The sequence below is a fragment of the Scleropages formosus genome, chromosome 20, assembly GCF_900964775.1.
Source record: "Scleropages formosus chromosome 20, fSclFor1.1, whole genome shotgun sequence".
NCBI classification, from domain to species: domain Eukaryota; kingdom Metazoa; phylum Chordata; class Actinopteri; order Osteoglossiformes; family Osteoglossidae; genus Scleropages; species Scleropages formosus.
The window spans coordinates 21219118-21233798 of NC_041825.1; the positions used below are offsets into that span (position 1 = coordinate 21219118).

The 14681-nt window shown below is 41.5% G+C and overlaps 1 protein-coding gene across 2 annotated transcripts in view; it reads left to right on the forward strand.

Moving 5' to 3' along the window:
• The first annotated feature begins 3812 nt into the window (after nucleotides 1-3812).
• The window catches only part of ptger1a (prostaglandin E receptor 1a (subtype EP1)), a 43494-nt gene continuing 32625 nt past the window's right edge, over nucleotides 3813-14681 (forward strand). The window contains exon 1 of one of the 2 annotated variants that reach the window (XM_018761921.2): nucleotides 3813-3910. The gene's annotated coding sequence lies outside the window, so the exon portion shown is untranslated. Of the gene's footprint in view, nucleotides 3911-7291; nucleotides 7345-14681 lie in introns of those variants that run through there. The other variant, XM_018761922.2, reaches the window with a different exon arrangement.

The following is a 14681-nucleotide window of genomic DNA, read 5'->3' on the forward strand; positions in this document are numbered from 1 at the left end:
AAATTAAATGAAACATTTATGGTGGTAAGTTACAGGGCCTTAAATGTGAAATCAGATTTATCTCAATTAACCTCACGCTGAAATCTGACACACGTTATGAAATGAAAAGTACAGTTACAGTATCTCCATATTTTGCTTGTTGATGGTCTTTGGTCCTGGAGAAAGATCTATGGCGTATCAGCTTTACACGGACAAGTGAAAGAAATGCATTTCCTGCATTTGAAAATGTAGACCTTGAGGTGAACCTACAGGCCTTAATATTTTACCTTGTGATCACCATTGTAAACTCTAGGGATACTCCAAGCTATCATTTATTATTTATTTTTGTAATGATCAGGAAGAACCTATATTGAGGGACACCACAGAGGACAAATAAAACATTTTATTATTATTGTTGTTAGTGCTGTTGGTTAGGATCGTTCTTTTTGTTCCTGCCTCTTTTGTTCCTGCCCCATGGTAATGGGTAGGGTTTAATCGTGAAACCTCATGCCAGCTTTAATAAATCAGCACTACAGTTAGAAGTGTTCATTTGCAAAAGTACACTGCAGCTGCGGGTATAGTGTACATCTTCCTTGATTTCACTCCTTGGATTGCTGCGATTGCGGTAAGCAATACCACCGACAAATAGCACATGGAGATTTATAGAGGTCAAAGTGGAGTTTGAGTGTGGTTTTCAAAGGGTGGATGGGGATGTGGGATAATCTCTTGTACATCTCATTGTGATATGTCTGTTCCCTTTTCCACAGCGACAGTCATAGGCAATTTTTAACCACAATTTTTAATATGGACTGAAATATTTATAAGTTTTGAGACTTGGCAACTTTTCAGGATTTCTCCCATGTCTTGTGGCTTCACAGTCTGTGCTGACAGAAGATGAATGCTGGACAGTGGAAGACTACTAATTCAATTTAGTTTTTGTTTCCATTGTCCGGTTGAAGACAGGAGCAAGAAAATCATTTTCTGGATTATATTTTTATTTCTTGCAGTATTAAACAACTCTTTACAGTTATTTAGCCATTTATAGAGCAGGTTAGTCTTATCTGTTTCCAGGCTATATACAACAACAAACACCTAAAAACCTAAGTTCTGCATTTTAGACTACATCCATTAGTCACCTGCTGCAAAAAAGATTAAAGGTATAAATTATGTTTTGCTGGAAGGTCAAAGTTTTGATTCAGTGCCAAGCTGACTCTTGTACACTGGGTTATGTTAGGGTCAGGGAATCTGGTTGCAGCTCTAATGTCACACTGTGCTGTAGAATGTGCTGACGTGATCAGGCTGTTGACGTGTTTGACTGGTTATAGGTATGGGATTTAACACCTTAGGCTCCACTTACTTCCATCATTATGACCACAATGACTCAATGTTTATTTCCAATCTCCTCTAAAGAAGCTGTTTCAGAATCAGTTTGCCCATTTATGTCATATACCATGTCAACCCGTGACAACCCTTTGAGGGACGCTATTAAGGAAGGCAGTGTACTGATGTCATTTTCACTTACTGAGCCTTTTTTCTTCTTCTGTGTAAGTGGCATGTGGTTCCTGATTAGAATCTGTTGGTTGGCAGACAGATTCAAAGCTAAAATACTTCTAAGTGATCCCCTTCAGCTGTGTCTTAACTGTGTAATACTTTTGTTGCAGGTGACTCAGCTGGAATCAGTTGTGAATGGAGTTCACTCTAAAACAGTTTTCACTTAGTTACTCTCTGTGTACTGTCCAGATGTGGTACAGACTGGGACCATACACTACTTAACAGCAGTGGACACAGGACTATCATTACAGGAACCAAAAGAACAAAATAGTATTAGAAGAGAGATCTAGAGATGCGAGGCTTGGTGGAAAGGGAATGTTGTTGAGCATTTGTAACACAACTCGAGGAAATGAAAATGAAATTTTAGGTTCTGAAATGCTGATTATCAGCGGTTGATACCATATGTGAAAAATCATGTATTTCTTGTTTCACTGAACATCCTTCTTTCTGGACAGTCACTTTTACAGTCATGATTTTAGTTTTACCCGTTGTCATGAGCTTGCTTTTCTTGAAGCAGTTGTTTCTGATTTCATGTTTTTAGTCAATCAAGGTCCATGCATTAATTGCCCAAAATCCTTGTCCAGAGGTCATGAAATTATTGTCCGTGGGATGTTGTGGCATACTGTTCTTGAACATCAGGGGACTGTTGAAAGATGCCAGAATACAATGTAAAAGCAAATCTCTGTGCACAAGCAGCAAATAAAAGTGCTTATTCAGATTTGTACTAATGTGTATCCAAAGGTTTTGTGAATGACAACTTGGTACAGACCATCACAGAAGAGACCTGATGTCTGCATGTTGTTTTCTTTGTTTGAAACCCTTCAGAGGAGGCCGATTTATTTTGCTAAAAATAAAAATCCCAGTTTAAGTTTCCTGTTCCTTGTCCTGTTTCCTCTTTTGGAATTGCAACTATATTTTGAGATGTGTTCCTGTTTGTGTCATTCCGTGGCCTGTCTGGTCCAGGCAGTGACTAGGCAAGAGGTCGCAATCGGTGGACTCATGGTATTTATTTTTACAGCTTGTGACAAAACATCTAACGTTGTAACTTTGTTTAAAAAAAAAAAAAAAAAAAAACTAACTGCAACAAGTTAAAACTTAAAAACTGACAATTCCATTTACTAATCACTCCAGAAACCATCTTTCTTTTGCCTTCCCAGTCTTTAATTTAAATTGAGACTTGTATTGGTTTAATGGCTGTAACCCATCAATCTGGGAGATTGAGGGTGTGACCTAATTTCCTACCCGCTGCACTGTTCATCCAGAAGTAGAAATCATGTTCGCTAGCAAAAAAAAGATCTGCACCCATCCTTCATGAAATAAACATTCACTGATACAGACTTCAAGAATTTGAACAGCTCATCCTTGTATAAAGGTCCTCACCTCAGTTGTACATCGTTTTCAGTCCTTGATTTTTTTCAGATCCACAGTGAAATTCCTCAGCACTGACCAAATAAGTCATCCACTACCTGTTAAATCTGATAACTAGGCCAGGCAGATGAACACACAGGGAGCTGTAGGTACAGGCTGAGGATGCTGAGAACAGACTATCTTTACATGAAATGCTGTGTTGTGTTCTTGCACACCCTTGTTTTCATTGATTTCTGATCTTTTCTGAGCTTTCCGTTTGCTTTGTTTTCGTCAAGGGCCAAGAGGAATCAAAAAGCTTCAAGTTTTAGCAAAAGGAAAGACAGACTGGTCAGAACTAGTGGATAGTGTCCTGGTTAAAGGTATCATCTTATATCTACTTTTTTGACATTTATTCATTTAGCAGACACTTTTCCCCAAAGTGACATTCCACTCAGAGTGAACGAAAGTAGATTCCACTCACAGATGTAGAGCTACAGGTGCAGACTGGCAATTTAGGAAGTACAGTTAGTTTGTGTGATATCACCATTTCTGCTGGCAGACATTACACAAGTAGCTGCATATGGAATTGATAGGGAATACAAAGGTATTTGTGAGAGAAAACGTAGTGCATATTTGTAGAGCAGAAAGAAAGTCAGGAGCGAAGTGGGTCTGAAAGACATGTATTTTGAGACCCTTCTTGAATGTTGAGAAGGATTCAGCAGTTCTGAGGGAGAGAACTCATTCCACCACACTGGAGTCAAAACCCAGAACCTTTGGACTTTTGAATTTTGAGAGCGTTCAGACGTTCAGATCCTTTTCCTGTCTTGTACGCTATGTCTAGAAACGTGATACGGACAGCTACGGGAAGCCAGATGATGAGGGAAGATACATGGAGAATCTAGCACAACTTGTGCAGAGGCGTTCTGTATCTGCTGGAGAGGCTTCGTGGCAGAAGCAAGAAAATCAGGCAGGAGAACCTCGTGAACTAAAAGTTTGTCTGATTTCTGCTCCTACTTCATTATTCTTGTTCAAGGTATTTACCCTGAATTGATACAGTAAGCATACAGTACAATGCTGTATAAATGGGTAAGCAATGTTATGAGGTTTAATGTACAAAATGATTTGATTGTCAATGTAAGTTGCCTTGTGCAAGGCCTCTGCTATAGAAAGAATAATTAAACTGTTACATCGCAAGAGTTCAAGTGTCTTAACACAAGTGGGTGGTGATGTTAGCTATAAAATGTCATTCTAACTACTGTAAAAACCATTTTTCAACTTGTTTTCTAATATTAAATGGTTTCCAAAGTCCTGTCTCTGTACCCACACTTTCATCTGTTGTGTTTCCTTCACCACACTGAAGTTTCATTTATATGATGTGAGCTACACACATGACTTTCTTAATCAGTCAACAAATAAGCTGTTAAAATTTATATTATGTATTGGCACATTTTGAAACTTAGCAATATGGGTCATTATTGTGATAATGGAGGATGTTTTTTTTTTAAAGATTAAAATAACTTTAATGTTTGGGTAAGTTTGAATTTTGAGCGTACTTGTGCAGGTCTGGGGAGGTATTATAATTTTTGCAATAAAATCTAATAACAGCTTTTTTAGTATCACATTCACCTTATAGATGGGTTTTTAGGAACTAATTAATTTGGATGCTGCGGAAGGTGTACTTGTTTTAATCTGAGCGCTACACTTCACTGGTTTTGTTTTCCTTTAAAATGTATAGTATTTTGTTCAGCCAGGAAATATATGTATCCTGGGGGGGGGTGCAGGGGTGCGGCCATGGCTTGCTGTGTGGCAGGTCTGGGTGCCCTGGGGTGCCTTGCGGCAGACTGATGTCCTGTTTGGGGTGTGTCCCTTGCGCCCTGTGTTGCTGAGTTAGGCTCTGGTTTTCCACAACCCTGCTCTGGTCAAGCAGTTGTACACATTGTGTGTGTGTGTGTGTGTGTGTGTATCTGTACTGTGGAAGGAAACCAGGGCACTGAGCTTGAATGATGCTATTGAGCTACTTAAAGTAGGCATACGAAATGTAATGATGGTAAAACTAAAAAGTCAAACATGACATGTGCATTAAGGGGCAAAAGATGCCTCTGTCTTCCCCATGTACTGCTCTCCTCTGCAATCTTCTGCTCGGTCGGCTCTTGCTGGATTTGTCCCTCTGAGCCGGTGACTGCATTTGGCATCATTCCATGTTGGATGTGGTAGCAGGGAGTGTAATAGTTAAGGACACAGGCTTGTAACTATGAGGTTGCAAGATAAAGTCCAAGGAGTTATGCTAGTATAATACTCTTGACCGTGGCATGTACTTAACCTGGATAATTTAATGGAAACACCGGTGTAAACAATGGTTATTTATTGTTCTGAAGCTGTGAGATGTGTGGTTGATAGACTCGATCAAGACAACGTTATGGATCAAACTCCATGTTACTGTTGTCCTCTGTAAGCTCTAGGCTGGTCACCATATGCTTGTACATATTTGAAACGTTTGGCAGCGACATGAAGCGATTCCAATGAATTAAGTGATCCGAAAGATTGAAGAAGACAGAGGACAGTATTTCCTAGAAGTTTCTTGTCAACAGGCTCAGAAATCAAGTGAGATGTATGTTTATTACCCTGTGCTGTTATATGCCATTTATTTATTTATTCATAAAGTATCAAAGCTGTGAAGAGAGTCTAGGGAAGTTCTAAAAAAACAACTGAAGACACAAACACTCAAAGAATTAACGTTCGGATAAATTACACTAATGTGCTTTTGAAAATGAATGTTGGGTAAACAAATACTGATGCAATCAATACATTTTCTTGGTGCAAGTGCTCTGAAAATGAGATAAAGGACATTTAATGTCTGGCCTGATATTAATTGAGTCTGGCCAGCAGGAAAACAGCTGCAGGTAAAATTCATTCCATTCTCAATGATGCGACATTAGTTGTGTCATAAGCTAAGGTGAAAAGGCAAGAAACTACATTCACAGCAGTTTGGAAGGGAACTGAAAAACATTTTCTACGACAAAATGCCAGGATTTTTTTTTCTTTCATTAAAAAATAACAAATAGCAGAGGTCCCTGAATTCTTTTTATAATACTCTAATTCCCTTTTTTATGATACACTAATTTCAGTCTCCCGATATCCACTTTTTCGTGTATCTAGGCTTCCATATCTGGTCAGGCCCGTGCGCTTTGGTCTTGAACATTGAAAATGAAATTGAGGGCATGTTTGAAATTTTCAGCAGTGTGAGAGAGACTGTGAGAGCCTGTGAAAGTGTGTACCCCCGCTCTGAGTTGCATTCTGGCACTCTCCCTTTCCCACTGAAATTTAAAAAAAAATTACTCTATTTATAGCACAGTGACTAGACCCTTTATATTACAGCCGTACAAATAACAAATCTAATAATTTCTGCATTTATTTATAATTTAAAGCAGAAGAAAAAATCATTTAAAACATCCATCCATCCATCTTCTGTCCCGCTTGTCCTGAAAGGGTTGCGGTGGCAGCAGGAAGAGCAGAAGGGCCCAGCCGCCCCTGTCCCCCGCAACTTCCTCCAGCTCAACCTGGGGGATCCCCAGCCGTTCCCAGGCCAGCTGTGAGATATAATCCCTCCGGCGGGTCCTGGGCCGACCTCGGGGCCTCGTCCCAGTTGGCCGTGCCTGGTATACCCCCAAAGGGAGGTGCCCAGGGGGCATCCTTATCAGATGCCCGAACCACCTCAACTGGCTCCTCTCAATGTGAAGGAGTAGCGGCTCTACTCTGAGTTCCTCCTGGGTGGCCGAACTCCTCACCCTGTCACGGAGAGAGAGTGTGTGTGTGTGTGTGTGTGTGAGTTTACTATTGTGATTTAGTTGAAGATCAGACCACATTTTATGAGAAATTAATGCAGAAGTTCAGCCAATTCCAAAGGGTTCAGAATTTTTTCCTTGCAACTCCAACATTTTCCTTTATTCATTTAGCCGCTGATTTTCTCCGAAGCAGCGCACAGCTCAGGGTAGGAGAGCTTTAAATAGACAGACACACAATAATTAAAGCAAATCTTGTATGATGTCAATTTTGCTGGTACAATTACTGGAGTAATTGAAACTGGAACAGGAAATTCAGTGTTGCAGACAGTGATGGGCAAATGTTAAATGACTATAGCATCAATGAACATTGCGATGTTTCTCAGTTAAAATTCACAATAGGTCAGGATACTCACACACGTACGTCACCTGAAACTGCTTGTCCCATACAGGGTCGCGGGAAACCGGAGCCTAACCCGGCAACTCAGGGCGTAAGGCTGGAGGGGAAACACCCAGGACAGGACACCAGTCCATCACAAGGCACCCCAAGTAGGACTTGAACCCCAGACCCACTGGAGAGTAGGACCCGGACCAACCCCCTGCACTACCGCACCCCCCGGATCAGGATACTAGTGTGACTAATTTGGAAAGACTAAAGGAAAAGCCAAGACAAATGGCTGCTCTGCAGGTAGCAAAGCTGATCTGTATCTCTCAGTGTTTCACAAGGAACAGATCATTCTCAGCAGAGTCAGTCTGTTCAAGACAATAAAGCTCTGCTGCACAGCATGTTTGATGCATGTTTGCTGATGTGGAGATTTAGGGTCAAATTTGTATGTAATGTGACTCAGTACTTTGGGATACGGTTGTCTGATGGTCTTTAAAAGCCCGTCTCTCTCTGTACTCAGTGACTTGGTAACAGGAAGCTCTGAAACAGACTTCTGTTCCAGGAAAACCTCTGAATCGATAAACTGTCCTCCTTCTTTCCTCCATGACTCACTCAGACACTCGTCTTCTTGCTCCTGTGAGCTTAAACACAGAACGCATCTACAGTACAAAATTCTCAGTTATGGTTAAAGTATATGTTGCAAATTATGGTACTCAAAATATTTACTCACTTATCCGGCGCTTACCCAAATATACACATGGGTATATTTACTGGAGTAATTCGAGGTAAGTAGATTGGTCAAGGGGTATGGTGGTGCAGTGGGTTTGACCAAGTCCTGCTCTCTGGTCGGTCTGGGGTTCGAGTGCTCCTGGGGGTGCCCCCTGTGTTGCTGTGTTAGGCTCCGGCTCCCTGCGACCCTGTCTGGAGCAAGTGGTTTCAGAAAGTGTGTGTGTATAGAGTGGTCAAGACTACTACAGTGATGAGAGAAGCTGGAACCAGAGACTTTCAGGGTACAATTCAATATTTTTGACTGTTGAACTACTTCCTTCTTTAGCAGTGACACTGGAACGACCAACCTCTAGTTCATAACTAGAGAAACATTATTTCATAATATTATCCAACCATTATGAATGACAGCTTGTCCATAGAAGGATCATGCTACTCTGGAGTATATCCCAGGTGTATAGAGGGTGAGGCAGGGTAAATGCCGGATGGGGCACCGGTCCATCACAGCCAATTTTGCAGTCAGGATTCAGTTGAAACACATGTCTTCGGACTGGGAGAAAAAACTCACACGAGCACAGGGGAAACACGCAAAATTCACATAGATGGAGCTTCATGTAAAACCATGTCCGGAGGCACAGCCCATTAGCAGTAGGACACCTGCATTATCTGCTCCACCATTATTGCATAATGCCACCTGCACTACATTAAACTTACTGCAGTCGTTCACCCATTTATACTGTACAGCAGAGTAACGTAACACACTCATCCACACACGATATGGGCAACTTAGTCACCAATTCACATGAAACGCATTGCTCGGAGGAAATTCAACAGAGTCCGAGCAGCTGTTATGACCCCAGGCATCTAGGTGTCTTAATTTGTAATATTAAATACTTAAAGCGGTGCTCAATGGGTGTGTATTGACCTAGATTACAAATATAGAAAGATTTTGCAGGATTATTTGAATCCTTTAGAGGGAGATGTGATGGGCTTGATGGGTGGGTCTAGGGTTCAAGTCCTGCTTGGGGTGCTTTGTGATGGACTGGTTTCCTGTCCTGGGTGTGTCCCCCGCACCGTGTGTTGCTGAGTAAGGCTCTGGCTCACTGTGACCCTGCTTGCGACAGATGATTGTTGACCATGACGTGACATGAAATCTTCAGAAATGTCTTACTTGATCTGTCCCCTTGAGATGTGGTTTAAATAAGAGAAAGACTGTTAGGGTTGTGTTGGGCTTTGATTTCTTTGTAGCCCTCAAAAGTGAATAACAGGTCATCTGAGCAGAGTTCCAACCTGAGAAAAGGTAAGTGCAGGAAACCCGGTGGATCTGAAGACCAGACAGTGCCAGCAGGGATGCTTACAGCAGCTTGTTAATCATTGCTTCCAGAACTGGAATTTATTTTTGGCTATTCATTCTCTGCCTAAATTATGCGATTGTCCGCAACGGCTGTACGTGGAAAACCTGAAGCACCGTATTAACTGCTGCATGAATTTGTCAGAAATCTGAAGATGGAGACAGAGAAAAAAACTGATTAATGTCCGCTATTGTTTCTTTTGGAAAAAAATGCTTTTTAAGAGGTGGGTGTGGTGGCGCAGCAGGTTTGGCCTGGGCCTGCTCTCGGGTGGGTCTGGGGTTTGAGCCCTGCTTGGGGTACCTTGTGATGGACTGGTGACCCCTCCTGGGTGTGTCCCCTCACTCCCCAGCCTTATCCTCTGTGTTGCTGAGTCAGGCTCTGGCTTGTTGTGACCCTGCTTGGGAGAAGTGGTGTGTGTGTGTGATTACAAATATGGAAAGATATGCTCTGATTTCAAGTTGCTTTGTGCAGTATAATGTCTCGATGTGTTTATCCATTTCAGAAGCCGTGTTGCCTTGGAACCGAGCTATGTTAAGCCTCGTTTACTGACATGCCAAGGCGTCATATTTTTGTCATATCGGAAGGGATATTTAGGATATAGCAGATTATGTTTCCCCATTTAAAAATATCCTATGATTTTTCAGTCATCACTACCACTGACTTACTACGCTAATCTGTACCATTTGGTTTTCAGTTAAAGATGTGGAACATTTAAAGAATATCAAGATTGGAAATATTTTTCCTTTCTGTTACTCAGTGAAGTAACGGAAACATCAGACTCGGTAACCTTAGAAAAAAGACAAGAAGTTAAATGAAGTTCTATGAATTACAGGAGCAAAGTGACCTTTTATTACGTCAGGCATAAATAGTCTCTTAGCTATGATGTTAAACAGTGTGGTCCTATTTTAAACAAAGTGGTAAAAATATTCTCAGTGTCAAATATGTTAAAATAATTCATTGAGACTAATATAGCAGGAAATCATCAATGGTATTCACTTTGGGGTGTTTATGATGACACATGGTTACGCTGTGTTCCAATCTCCTTCATAGCATCTGTTTGCTCATAACCTTGTCTTGAATTCCCATGTGAGGCTAAAACCTGGGTAAGGAGAAATGGAAAAAGCCTGGCTTCCCAACTATATGTGACTCATGTACTTTTCTTCACGTAAAGGAAAAAAAAAGATTAGTCTTTAATTTGTTTCTATTTCCTTTTCGTGTCTTCTGTTCTTCTTCCCTTCTTTTCTGTGTTGACTTGCTCCCCCGGTTTACTGTCATGTTTGCAGTTTGCGCACCGTGCGGAGAGAGTGTCGGGGAAACAAAATACTGCTTTTACGGGCTGGCGATGGAGACTGCTATTATATTTTAGCGCTCCGTATATTTTTGCTGACATTTAGCTCAGTATTTCCTACAGCATGCCTCCTCAGAAGTCTATAAATAGGGCTATAAATAAAAGAGGCTCTTTCAATAGGTCTCCCTTCCACATTAGTATCCATTTCCAGGCAGTGTCTTCACTTTGTGGATTGCACAATGGTGCAGTGACCTGTAACTGTCCAGAGGGTACTGAGCGAGGTGTTGTGATGACACACCGTAGTCCGGCATGGTCAGCACAGGGCGTAGTCTAGGGGAAATGGGTAGGATAGTGGTTAGAGCTGCTGTCTTTGCACCCAAAGGTTGTAAGTTTGGTTCTTGCCTCCAGCTTTAGTAGCCTTGAGCAACAACCTGATTAACTTACCCTAAATTGTTTCAGTTAAAAAATTACTCAACTGTATAACCGGGTCAATTGTTGCAAGCTGCTTTGGAGAGAAGTGTCGGCTAAATGAGGAAATAGGAATGTTGAGCAACTCACAAAAAATTGAAATCCAGGTCTTACTATAGATAGAAGGTGTTGTCATGATTGCAGAGGGAGCAGGAAGGTCTAATGCTTTGGGACCTGTGCAGAGTAGAGTAGACAAGACAGGGTTAAGCAAGTAAGGTGAATTGAGTGTTTCCTTTTTCGGCATCATCTGAGCGGGTCTTGAAAAAGCAGTTCCAGCCCTAGCACACTTTAAAATGTTAATTACAAATCTGAATTGTGAACTTAATCAAGAAATATGAGCAAAGTGAGTAATCTTGCTCGGCTCACAGCGCCTGGGTGGTGCGAGATAACATGGGTTTGATGCTGGCTCAGTCTGTGTGGAGTCTGTTTGTTCTCCCCGTCTCTGTGTGGGTTTCTTCTGGGTGCTCTGGTTTCCTCTTACAATCCAAAGACATGCAGTTCAGGTGGATTGGTGACACTAAATTGCCGTTGGTGTACGAATGGGTAAGTGACCGTGTGTCTGTGTAGCCGCTCCGCAATGGACTGGGATCCAGTGCACGGTACCTTCCCCCTCTTCCCCTTGGCCTCGAACCCAGTCATTCCAGAATAGGCTCCGATTCACCATGACCCTGCTCAGGCCAAGTGGTTATTGAAATTGGATGGATTAAAATGGTTTATAGTTCAGATCTCCAATAGTATCCCCTTTTTTACTAATCGCACCAAGCGATTAAATTCATTGCGAAATGTCTGTGTAGCACTGCTTACAATGTTAGCACATTATATGTGATCAAAACTAGATCTGCTGGAAATCGTAGTCCAGTTTTCCTGGCAGAACCTTATGGTAATGATAAGATCTGAAAACCACAGATTCATCATTAATTCATACCATCCTAAGAAATGAACAAACTGCTGATGTCCTTAGGACAGAATTTTTGAAGTACCTGGAATGCAGATGCAGATGCTTCATGCTTTGAGCCAAATCCTTCCCTCACATTCTCTTTCTTTGTCTTTCCCTCTCTTTGCACTCTGTGTTCTTGGAGGGATTTATATTCATGATTAATGTGTTCTCAAACAACCGCCCCCCCCACCCTCTCACTTTTCATCCCAGTTGCAGGAAAGACAAGCTCAAGGCTGAGGAACATGCGTAGGGAACACTGGACATGTGGGAAAAAAATTAGAACCTCGACTCACTGTGACCTAAACACTTCAAGCAGTAAACATTACTTGGGGGAATTCATACAATAGATCATTTCTTTAATGTTTTTCTTGTTCCAGTTCATCTCTACTTGTACTCTTTACCCAGTAGAATTGAAGGACTTCACGCTTTCAGATTTTCTCTGATTATGCAAAACAGGAAAAAGAAAAGCAACAGCGATCAACACAGTTCCAGTACAAAAGCAGCTTGGCATGGGAACAAGCGAACAGGTCAGTTTTGCAGAATTACATGCGGTTTTTACTAGTGGTGTTGAATAAATTTATTAAGGTTAAAAATAAAATACGTTCAAGTTTGAGATTTACAGATATTTGACAGCACTGCAAGTGCTCAACAGCAAATCCTTAGTGTTGCGGTATAATTTCACACTTTCATATCACCTTCAATGGACCGAGTGATGATTTATTCTTAATTGCAGTAATACAAACTCAAATAAAGTTTTTACTGCAGTTCACGGGTGCACTGGTAATTGAAATCTTTGGCTGGATATCCAAAATTTTTGTTATTATAATGATTGGAAACATGCAAAAGAGTCTTGACATGAACATGAGCTATATTGTTATTTTTTCATTCTGACACAAGATTATTTAACATGCTTTTATATATCCTGCACAACAAGTAATGGCCTTACATGTAATTGCTGAATGATTTATTCCTTACATAAAACAAGATATATTATGCATGTGTTCGTTTCTAAAAACTCTCTAAAACTGTTGTTATAATGCACACATGTATAATGGAAACTGAAATAAATTATTTAATTATATAACTATAGGAGGGGGGCGTGGTGGCGCAGTGGGTTGGACCGGGTCCTGCTCTCCGGTGGGTCTGGGGTTCGAGTCCTGCTTGGCGTGCCTTGCGATGGACTGGCGTCCTGTCCTGGGTGTGTCCCCTACGCCCTGAGTTGCTGGGTTAGGCTCTGGCTCCCCGTGACCCCGAATGGGATAAGTGGTTCAGAAAATGTGTGTGTGTGTGTGTGTGTGTGTGTGTGTGTGTGTGTGTGTGTGTGTGTGTGTGTGTGTGTATATAACTATATAAATTATGCATTTGCAGGTATGTATGGACTGGCATCCCGTCCAGGGTCCCATCCCATCCCCTCCCCCTCAGCCTTGCGCCCCGTGTTGCCGGGTTAGGCTCCGGCTTGCCGCGACCCTGCTCAGAACAAGTGGTTGTAGACATTGGTTGGTATGGTTGGTTCGGTATGTAGGGAGCTGTAGTTTAATTGGGGTAGTCGAGTGTGTGAAGTTGCGGTATTCGTAGAGGGTGAAGGGCATGGTCTTGGATGCCAGACTGCACTGTTGATCCTTTCGGAGGTGTCGTGGGCCTAATTCAAAGAAACACAGACAAAGGTAGGTGCCCACTTGAGAACCTCAATGATATACCCATGCCGGTACCTTGTGGTTGTGCTGGTTAGGGTTGGAAGTTAAGCTTCTTCGTCATGGAGATGTATATTGTCAATACTGGATGTTGTTCTGTGTTCTTGGAGGGATTTATATTCATGATTAATGTGTTCTCAAACAACCCCCCCCTCCACCCTCTCACTTTTCATCCCAGTTGCAGGAAAGACAAGCTCAAGGCTGAGGAACATGCGTAGGGAACACTGGACATGTGGGAAAAAAATTAAATAGAACCTCGACTCACTCTGACCTAAACACTTTAAGCAGTAAACATTACTTGGGGGAATTCATACAATAGATCATTTCTTTAATGTTTTTCTTGTTCCAGTTCATCTCTACTTGTACTCTTTACCCAGTAGAATTGAAGGACTTCACGCTTGGCATCATGGCGGGTCGGTTGGACTGGGACCTTGTGCATAGTCCTTGTAATATACGTATGGGATGTAACATCTTGTCCTGTGTATCTTGAATGGAAATAGTTCCATCTTAACGGAAATACATTTGTTTTAAAATATAGTGTAAAAATCAAAAGTGATCGCTGTCGCTTTCACAAAATCACATGTTGAAGACACCACTGAATTTATGGAAAATATTAGAACGTACCCGATGAATAAAAAAGTGTCTACTGGGCTAAAAATATGAGAAAATCACATAGTGCTTTTTGAGTAACCTCGTATCAGTTTATAAGAGCAAGAAATGAATGTGTTAGATCACTACATGTGACAAGCGAAGCATAAAAAAAAAGCAGCGCACTGGCTGACACAAAACAGGCAGCATTCCGCTCGGCATCCGTGGATTAAGTTCTTAACCAACAATTGCAAATATTCCATTTTGTCTAAGCCACGCAGCACTGCAAAATACTGAACTGGTCAGTTGCAATGTTACAGACGCGATTTTATTCATTTCTAATTTGGATACTAGCTAGTTTCCTTTACTTCACTATTACGTTTATTTGTTTTAGAGACGCTTTTCTCCAAAGCAACGCACATCTCACAGAAAAATGCAATGAGTGCGTTACATCGCGAATTTCCCGTTTTGTTTTTTTGTGTTAAATCGAAACGTAAAGTATGGATTAAAATATTAAATGTGTTTATAAGGGGGGGTGCAGTGGCACAGTGGGTTGGACCGGGTCTTGCTCTCCAGTGGGTCTGGGGTTC